Raw genomic sequence first — 11,217 nt, 5'->3', positions numbered from 1 at the left:
TTATGAAATGAAGGAAAATATGAAATAGAGACTAGACGATATAAAAATGACATATTGAAAATTTCTCATCAAATATATCCATGGTACACAAAACAAAATCGTATTTTTCATTATTTATGAACTTATGAAAATTTTACCCATAAATTATATATTTATAGCAAAATATGCATTTTCAGTGATAGACCTTGTTGAAAATAAACTTTTGAGAATGCAAAATAATCAATAGGATTTATTATTAAAAATAAACTTTAATACCACTGGAAGAGCTACTGTTGTGAGTAGACGTCCATAGCCTTGACATGGTTACCTTCTAGCCCTAGATATGCTAGTATCCCATTCATTAGAAATAACGTTAGAGAGTATATATCTTACATGTTATATTTAAGTTAATTTAAAGCCACTATCCTATCTTGGTGACCAGATATTGGCAACGCCATTCACAGGACCTAACAAGAGTGAACACATTGGCTTGTGATGGGACCTCTTGTATTATAGTCATATTGGTAGAAGCCATTACCCTGGCTTGATGACCAGATATGATAATGTCACTACCGTTAAAACCCATGATCATGGTAGGTTGGATTATGATCAAACCTCCTATTTTTCAATTAATATAATATATTTTTGAATTACACTCTAAAACATTTTGTGAAATGGATGGGGAGGCAAATCCACTCCTTAAGATATGGGATGGTGTAAAATTTTCAGGTGACTAATATTTGCTTGATTAATTTTATATCTTAAGAGATGATTACCTTGAGGCAATTTTTGATAGGTATATTTTCCCTTCATAGAATCAGGGTTAAAAATAGTTCATAAAATAATGACAAGAAAAACATAATAAACTATAACCAGGGATTCTATTGGTTAGGAAATTTGAAAAAAACATAGTAATATCATCTTCATTTTGATTTTATCTTGAAGAAAAGACTTCGTATACGATTAATAGAGTATAACTAGTCACAAGATAATAGATCCAAAAGCACAACAAATAACTACAAAACCAACACAAGTAAAGAAAGGTATGAAAGATAAAATACTCATGGAAGGTTAAACTAATTAAAGGTATTTATTTTTCCATAAACACACCGAATATACATATGACTATTCACGTATTTACAGAAGTATTTATATATAGAGTTTCTTTCCCTTGAAGATCTTGTATGAGAAAGGCATATGGACCAACTTGTTTTACAATTTGAAATGGGCCTAACCACATTTTTTGAAATTTAGTATGTGTTATCACTCAGGTTGTCCCTTGGCTCCTTAAGGGATACGGCCGAGGTAACCACAAACCAATCTTTGGGCTGCAGGTCCTAGCCTACCAGCAGTCAGATAGGGCTCTCTTTTTAAATTTTAACTTTGTTTTGGGTTGATTTTAGGCTAGTTATGGTGTACATGGGTTTTGTTTTGATTTTGGTGGGAAGGATGATGTTCTCAAGCAGAGTTGGGATGCATAGAGTGAGAAATTCAAACCATTGGGCATGGAGTCATGGATTAGGGCTTGCTGTTGCGTTTTCTTGGTCACAAGAGGAATACGGAGCAGGATAGCTACACATAGAACAATATCAAGCTGGAATAAAGATGGAATGAAGGTCAGAGATGAAAGGCAACTAAGAATCTTTCATTAGCTAACAGAGAGGGAAGGTGAATGAAAGTTTATCTAGGAGTAGTCAAGAATTCCTAAATAACAGTCATATGTGAAAGAAACAGGGTAAACATGATCATTTAAGTATGCATATTTATAACCATTTCTGAAGAAAACATATAGAAATAACAGGAACTGAGCATAGGGTGCAGTCAAGCAAAACCTAAGCTATTCTTCTTTCTTGCTATTTAGATGGTAACACGATGGTGGCATAAACATATGTAAACTGTAAACAGAGGTAGGAAAACACTCATTGAGCCATGTAGTAGCACAGGAATTCCACAGTCACTCTTTGGCCATTAAATAACACAACAGTCAGTTCTTCATCCAAAGCATTCCAGCAATCTTTGATTATAGAGCTCTCAAAATATACAGCGCAAGTCTTCGAATGAGGATTATCAACCAACCAACCCTTTAAACAATGAATTAGGGTGGTTTATATAGAGAGAATATCCAAAAATATCTATTACAGTAGATCTTAAGCAGATCTGAGGGAAATGAGTTCTTTAATCTAATCTTGTCCTGAAATTAATGCAAGAAGATATTTGTTTGAGCTGTGTTGGAGGCAGTTGCATCAAAATGAGTTAATATGGTGTCCTTGGTGGCTCGGTGTAGTGAGGCGGTTTTGTTGCTTTTAGGTGGCTTTAATGTGCACTAATCTCGATCCGATGAGCTTTAAATGGCCTTTATTGCTTCTTTGATTTTGATGGAGGCCTTTAATGTTCACCTGATTTGATATTGCCGATCTGATACTCTTTGCCGCTTCACTGATACTCTTTAATTTGATCTGGGCTTTATCTTTCCTCTGATACTCTTTAACATTTGAATCGTGCCACTTTCTCTCCCTTGATATGCTTGAAACTGTCAAATCGCCCCTTTTCTACCCTTTCAAGGCAAAAATAACTGCTGCAAATGCTTTTCGTGGCCTCTAGAATGTTATCGGCACTGGCCGATTGAATATGAACATACATGAAGAAATCCTGTCAAATAATGGCGGAGGAATGCAACCTGATAACTGTGCTGGGCTGAGGCTGGTTTTTAATTTGTGTTTTTTGGGCCTACTCTCCATTTTGAGCAATTTTTCTTAGGCGCTAATCGCGCATCGAAAACTGCCTATGTTTCTCGTTTCGGGCATCCTTTGCTGCGATTTTCGCCCTTTGCACCTTTTCTACGATGACGTCAGCATGACGTCTCGTGATGACATCAGCTTGACGTCATTGGCGGGTCCCGGGTACAGCAAGGTGATGTGGCAGGGTGACATGGCAGTACGACAAGGTGACGACGTGGCACAGGACACGGTGGCGGGGTAGGGACGGAGACAGATGCGGTGGCAGCGATGTGGTGCTGACGTCAGGGGCGGAGAGACAGAAGGCGGTTTGTGGTTTCATCGGACCACCTTTTGTACGAGGGCGGTATGTGTCAGAGCCCTTCCGATGCAATAAAAGGCGGACACGCGTCCTTTGTATGAAAGAAAAACCGCTGTGCCATCGGACGCTAACTGTCGAATGACGGGGAGGCTCCGAAATCGCCGGGGGCCGTTGGATCTGGGAAGGCGGATCGGAGGGCCGACGGAGCGCGGAGCTGGCGGCAGGTTAATGTACGGGGGGCCCACTGAATATTATATCATTTATTTATGTGGCGGGGGGTTCAAACCTTTGGAAAGCGGGTTATGGTATATGTGCGGGGGTATGAATAAATTTAATGTTTGACCATTAAACATTTGGAAAATGAGTGCGGAGGGGAAAAATTATAGGGTTTTGGTGAGTAGAGGAGTAGGTACAGGTTATTAATCCAACCAGAGGTTAGATTAATCCCAGGGTTAGGAAGCGGATGGGTTAATAGTAGCCCCAGATGGACTATCATTTCCCGAAACCATATATACACAGCTATAATGCTATAAGATGGGATATTAAATATTTTTTTGGGGGTTTTTTACATAGTTTTTGTATAATAGGGGACAAGGAAATGATCTAGGGAGCTAGATAATATAATTAGGAGTTAATATGAATTTGACAAGAAAGCGCTAAGTTCAGAGATCTTAGGCTACTTAAAAGGGAAAAAATGACTTATAGAGTGAATAAGAGTACTCCTAAGCAAAGCAAATCTTTACTTAGGCCAATGATATGACAAATGATGAAACTTAAGAGATAGCAAGCAGATCTTGACCTCTTTGGGGAGGTTAGTGAATGATTTGGGGAATAAGAAGAAGGGGGAGTTAGAAATGCCTCGCTTGAGCTCCTCCAAATGAAAATTGCCTCATAATTGTGATTTGAATGGATATAACACTTGAAAACATGAAATGAATCACATAGCTTGATTCTGCAACCACAAAACCACTTACCCAGCCTAATACACCTAACATTTTTTCTTCTTTTTGAATGGGTGCACTTAGACTTGCAGACCTTGATTATTCTCTTTTCTTTTGACTGCCCTCCTATCTACCCTTATCTCTTCCAGGGGCCCAGGTTAAGCAGTTGGGCTCCTTAATTTCTCTACCTAGCTACTGATCTGCCAAGCTTGAATTGTTTGGACAGATATTCATTCTCTATTTTCTAAAACAAGCAATTTAAACCTAGGGAAGCCAAGATTAAGCTGTTTGGCTTTCCCTTAATTGTAAAACTCTTCAAAAATGGTATGATTCTTCAAAACGGAACTCCTTGGAAATATGGAACTTTGCAGCATGACAAGATGACATATTTGGCATGTAAAACAGTCAATCATGAAATTTGAAACCTATTGCAATAGGAGGCTAACATTGGCTCCACTTGGGGATGGTTTTTCAAGATGAAAAGCCAAGAACAGCAGGTCAGAATGCCTTGATCTTCAATTGTTTCTGTAAACTGAAATTCTCCTTCTTCTCAATGCCTTTGACTAAATTATTATAGGCTGATATGCAATATCCTTTTGAGCTGAATTGCAGAAACATTACAACTCTGTTTCTTGCCTTTTGGGTGCTTGTAAACATATTGAAATCTGCTTGAGCACTTCTTTGGATTTATTTCAAAAACAAAGATCTGAGATAGAGCTTTCTTTGATCTTTCCTTCAAAATTTGCTGCGTTGTTCCCTCTTATTGGCCTGCTATAAGAAAAAGTGCTGAAAATACAAATATTAATGTACAGATACTATACAGAGCTGTGTTGCGTTCAACGAAAGGGATCATGATAGTGCTTTAGCATTCGGCCACTGACAGGGCCTTCTTCAGCTGTGCTGCCATCCAAACTTTTCAGAAAATATGTGTTGTTGCCTTGAACAACAGAAATAATAAAGGGGCCTTTCCGCAGGAAATCAAACTTGCCATGCTTTCCTTTGTCCTCTCTTCTTGAATCCCATCTTAAGACTTCGTTGCCTATGTAGAAATATTCAGCCTTGGTTCTATTGTCAAACATTTTCTTGAGCTTCTCTTGTAAATCTGAGCTCTATTGTACACTTGCTCTCTTGTTTGCTGCAAATGGATGGTTTGGTTTATTCTTCTTTGGATATCATTTGGCTTTGCTTGAAACTCTTGCAACAATTTGATAACAGGGATTCCCAAAGAAGAGGGGAACTTGGCCTCCATGCCATAGACTAACTCATATGGACTCATCCCAATGGATCTCTTGGTTGACAATCTGTCTGCCCATAGGGCATTTACAAGCTTTTTGTGCCAGTTCTTCTTGTTCTCCTCCAAGACTTTCTTAATGATGTTAATCAGACTCTTGTTGGATGATTCGGCCAATCCATTACCTTGAGGGTAATAGGCTGTGGAGTGACCTAAGGTAATGTGGAATTTGTGGCAAAAACTGATCATTTTCTTGGATTTGAAGGCAGCAGCGTTATCTGTAATGATCTTCTCAGGACAGCCAAATCTGGACAAAATGTTGGTTTCAATGAATTGGATGATGGTGGAGTCATTTGCTTGCCTACATGGGATGGCTTCAATCCACTTGGTAAAGTAATCTGTGGCTGTTAGAATCCACTTATGCTGGCCAGAAGAGGATGGATGGATTTCTCCAATGAAGTCAAGACCCCATTGTTGAAAAGGCTTCTCGGTTGAAATGGGCTTAAGGGGCAAGGGCAGAAGCTTTCTTTTGCCTTCAAAGATTTGGCATTTGTGGCATGAAACAGCAAACTTTCTCACATCATTCATAGTTAGACAATTCAGCAATATTCCTTCATGATTTTTCCAAAATAGGCACTATCTAAGACACAAAACTTTGATGCTTTCATCTTTAAAAATCTCTTTTTGGTTCTAGACAACCCTGGAGGAGCACACAGGTTTAACAATATAAAACATATATCATCATACCATGGGGATTGCAAAAAAGCTTCACTGATCTGTGGAGTCGCCAGCTCCTGTTCATTGTCCAGTTGATTAATGTCTAAGGCTTGAAAATTGGTTTTGGACATCAGTTTGGCTAAACCTTGTCCCTTTATCATCTTGGTGGGTTTTATCTCAATGTCATACTCAAGGATATTGGCAATCAATTTGCCTCTTTTGCCTTCTATGCCCTCTTGAGTTAATATGTCTTTTACAACAACATTTGGCACATAAGCAATCACATGTGAATATAAAATGTAAATTCTGAAATCTTTGATTGCTTTAACAAGGGCATATGCTTGCTTCTCCATGATTTGGTACTTCAAGGGTGCATCTCTAAGGGCTCGGTTGAAAAAAGCAATTGGCTTTTCATTTCCTTGATCATCTTTCTGCAAAAGGACAGCAGCAATGGTGTGTTCAGATGCAAATGAGAGAATGATGAAATCCTTATCAAATTGAGGACTTGTGAGGACTGGGGCTTGGGTTAAGGCAGATTTTATGCCCTCAAAGGCTTGCTTGGCCTCTAAAGTCCATTTTACCTTGGAATCCTTCTTTAACATGCTATTTAGCATTCTTATCAGCTCGGCCAAGTTTGGGATAAATCTCCTTAGGAAATTGATCTTTCCTAGGAATGCTTGCAATTCTTTGATGTTTCTCGGATAAGGGATTTGCAAAATGTCTTGGATTCTTTCCGGATCTATTCTAATTCCATATTTTGAAATGATATGGCCTAGCAATTTGTCTTCTTCTAGGTCGAAGAGAGATTTCTTAGGATTTAAGGAAATGCCATATTTCCTACAGGTTAGGAACACTTGTCTCAAATGTTTTAGGTGCTCTTGATCAGATTTTGAGAAAGGAGTAAGGTCATCAAGGTAAACCACTAGGAAATCATGGATTTCCTTGGCAAATGCAATGTCCATGGCCCTTTGAAAGGTAGCACCTGCATTCTTTAGTCCAAAAGGCATTTTCACATATTTAAAGGTTCCCCACGGTGTTGTAAAGGTTGTCTTGTCTTGGTCGTCCGGGTGAACAAGTATTTGATTAAAACCTGAAAAGCCATCTAGCAAAGAAATTCTTGAAGGCCCCACTACTCTTTGTAGAATGTGGTCCATTTTTGGCAGTGGGTAGTGATCTTTAAGGGAGACTTGGTTCAGATTTCTTAAGTCCACACATAGTCTAATCTCCCCTGTTTTCTTCCTTGTGGGAACAAGATTGGATACCCATTCTGAAAATCTAATGGGTGCTATGATACTGGCCTCAAACATTCTTTTCACTTCTTTCTCAATCAAAGGGAGAAGCACATGATTGATTCTCCTTAGTTTCTGTTTGAAGGGCTTTTGATTTGGCTTTAAGGGAATGGTATGTTGAATAAAAGATGTGTCATAGGACTTAAGGTCCTCATAACTCCAGGCAAATACATCTTGAAACTCTTTAAATAAATCAACATATTTTGGTTTTTGATCGGGAGGCAAAAACTTGGACAGTTTAATCATTTTGGGCTTCTCTGCTGTCCCAATATTACAGTCTTCCACAGTAGCGTTTAAGGGCTGCATCTTTTGCTTTTTGGGGACATCATTTGAATCAAATATGTCTTCTAATGGAGTGAGGCCAGTAGGTAGGAAATTGTCTTTTAAATCAATCACTTCGGCCTCTGCTTCAACTATTTCATCTAAATGCATTTGCTTCAGCTCTTGCATGTTTTTCTCATAAAAAATGGTTGGGTGCAGCATTTGATTTGCTGCTTCAGCTGTTATAGTTTGCTCATTTTGGCTCATTTGCTGTTGTGGGTCATCCATGGCATCTTCATCAATGTTTAAGCTTGAGAATTCTTGCTGTAAGGTAAGAAAATTGTTGATTTGAGCATCATCCTCAAACACTTGCCAATCTTTGATATTGTTAGGGACAGTAGGCCTGTGCTTTATCTCAGCAGTAAAGTGGTGATTGGGCTCAAAGGGCAGCTTGCAAGTGCTAGCAAAAGTAGCTAGACTATGAGCATGCATGTTATGGCTTCTAGAAATCTTAGCAAGCTTGGATTTGGTGAAGGAATTGAGTATTTCTGTGGCAGCAGACCTATAATCTCTTAGCCTATTGTCATTAGTAACAAAGTTACCTTTCATCTATTGAATGATCAAATCGGAGTCACCTAGAATGGACACTTTTGCAGCTCCTAGAGCTTTGAGCATTTTAAGGCCTAAAAGGAGAGCCTCATACTCTGCCATGTTGTTGGTGCATTTGAAGTTTAGTCTGTAAGCATGACCCTCTGCATGGCTGTTATGTGTATTGTGAATCCATATTCCTGCCCCTACTCCTAGCTTATTAACAGAACCATCAAACTCTAAATACCATGTGATTTCTTGCTTGTGGTTAGTATTAAGAGTTTCAGTCATTTTAGGATTGGGTGGACCTAGGTTTTGTGCTTCATGTGGTTCTTCTTGTATGTTGGTTACACTAATTGTTTTAACAGTTTCACGGGTATGGCCAACTGACTCTTGATTGATGCATGTTTCTTGTTCTAAAGGCAAAGGCTTCTCATCAGTGGGAGGGCAACTATCATCATTGAACAATATAAAGGAATCCATATCAGAATGGATTGAGTAAATGGGAAAGTTTTGGGGTTTTTCCTCACTACTTACCACATACTTCATTAGTGTTTCTCTATACAGTCTCTTTGGTTGCCCAAAGACTAAAATAGTGGCATAGGAGAGGTCTAGTTGGAGAGATCCTTGGAGTTTTGCTCCCCAAGATCTTGATAAGAGCATGCCATACTTTGGTGGAATGTTAGCAAACACCACGTCCATTAGGATCATTTTGTTGGGAAATTGGACTAAAGACACACAAAGGTCTTTGATTAAGCCTAAACACTTAACCTGACTAGAATCAAATGAGAATAATTCTTTGTAGGGTCTAGTGACATCAAGGTTTAGCTTCTCCATTACAGCTTTGGGCATTAGATTGTGTGAAGCACCTGAATCAAACATAGCATTGTGCAACACTTTATCATGAATGTGCAAACTGACATAAAAGGGTAGAACAGCTCCATGTCCTGATTTACCATTGACTTCAGGACCAAAAAGTAATTCAGGTTGATTATCTAAGACATTAACATCATCCCTGTTCTCTGGCATTTGCAGTAATATTTTGATTTGCTGTCTGTACACATCATGTTTGGCAAGCTCAGAGAGAGGAATAGATATCTTTAATTTACCAATTTCTACTTCTAAATCAAAAGGTTTTTCTGAGTGTGTTTTAGTATTGTGACTAGCAGATTTTCCCTTTTCAATTATATCTTCAGTGATCTTCTCTTGGTTATCAGTGATTTCTTGAGATTGTTCTGTTTTGGGAAGGCTTTGAGGAGTGCTATTTACATTGTCTTTTGAGGAAAAGGATACAAAAGGCTGGTTATTAGAGGGCTACATGTCAGATACATCCTCTATGGTCACTTCTTTTAATTTTGGGTCTGTTTTTATTAGCAGGTTCTGTGATAGCGGCCTTGTCTTTTACTTTCTTAGCTTGCTTGGCATCCTTTGGCTTGATGGGATTAGACACATCAATGGTTCTTGTTCTCAATTTGTATTGTTTATGGACTTCATAGACAGCTGAATCACAGCCTTGTTTGAAGTCAAATGAATCTCCAGACTTGGTTTGAAATTGCTTTATATCATGGTCATCTTGGTCTTCTTGGGTTAGAAATACTTGTTGTTCACTCTTCAAACCCATCAAGTTTATGTGAGTGTCCTCTATCTGCTCACTAGATGTGGATGCTTCAGCATAGTTTTCATGAAAATGAGGTCTTATATCATGGCCAGGACTTGCCCTTCCAACGTTTGGGTTCTGATTTTTTCTAAAGTTTGGATTTCTGATAGGATTGTTTTGTTGTCCTTCCCATGAGGCTTTTCTTTCAATAGTTCCCATTCTATTTTCAAAGCTGTCCATACCTTTGATGATTGTGTCCAATTTTTGCTCAAAGGCTGAAGGTTCATATTTAAAAGTGGTTCTTCTCTCAGCTCTTGCTCTATTTCGCTTGGCAATCAAATTTACCTCCACACTAACAACTACATTCTGCATGTCTACTAAGGTTTGAGGGGCTCTTTCCCTTAACTAATAAGCCATGTCTGAATCAAATCCATCAGGGAATTTGTATAAAGCAAGATCAGGTGGAGGTCTAAGGTTTTGTGGAATAGCGTTGTAAACATTGTTAAACCTGGCACAATAGTCTAAGACAGCTTCTTGAGGGCCTCTTTTAATAGTGTCATACTTGGATAATATGTGCAGAGGGTCCTTCTTCTTCTCCCATCTGTTAATAAATGTTTGGTAAAGGGCCTCTGGGTCAGCTATGGAATTTGCAGGAAGAGCTCTAAACCAGGGCCTTACATCTCCTGTTAAACTTTGGACAAAAATCTTCATTCTTACACTATCATCATCTATTTCATAACTCTCAAAATAGTCTTGCATTTTCTTGGTATGTTGCAGGGCTGTGCCAGAACCAGTACCTTCAAAATATGTGATTTTGGTTTGATAATCCTGAGGCATAGCCCCTGGATTTGCAGGTAACTGTAAAGGTGCATATTTGTTAGCCATATTTACAGGGATAAGTGGAACGACTGGAACAACTGTAATAACAGTGGTGGTAGTGGTAGTATGCGCAGTGAATGGAGGTGTGGAAAAGGTGCTTGGAGAGGTGGATGACGAACAAGGGGAAGTAGGGGTTGAACGAAACAAAACTTTAACAGGGGTTGGAAAACAGCTTGGCTGAACTGTTTCAGGACTAGAATCAACAAACTCTTCTTGTTTTTGTTTGCTAAGGTTTCTAGAGATTAAATTGGGATTTTCAAAAACAGCTGGTGGATTTGGGTTTGGATTTGACCTAGTATTATGTGTTCTCTTCTTGGGAGCCAGCTTCTGACTTGTTTTTTTTTTGGAATTTTCTGAATAAGTTCCCTAGTGGAGTCGCCAATGATGTTATCACTCATGTTGTCCCTTGGCTCCTTAAGGGATACGACCGAGGTAACCACAAACCAATATTTGGGCTGTAGGTCCTAGCCTACCTGCAGTCAGAGAGGGCTCTCTCTTTAAATTTTAACTTTGTTTTTGGTTGATTTTAGGCTAGTTATGGTGTACATGGGTTTTGTTTTGATTTTGGTGGGAAGGATGATGTTCTCAAGCAGAGTTGGGATGCATAGAGTGAGAAGTTCAAACCATTGGGCATGGAGTCATGGATTAGGGCTTGCTGTTGTGTTTTCTTGGTCACAAGAGGAATACGGAGCAGGATAG

This window comes from Pinus tabuliformis, chromosome X, assembly GCF_031772625.1.
Source record: "Pinus tabuliformis cultivar Carrire ecotype Pingquan chromosome X, CPIR1, whole genome shotgun sequence".
In the NCBI taxonomy this organism is placed as follows: domain Eukaryota; kingdom Viridiplantae; phylum Streptophyta; class Pinopsida; order Pinales; family Pinaceae; genus Pinus; species Pinus tabuliformis.
Note: the sequence above shows the minus strand (reverse complement) of the source record.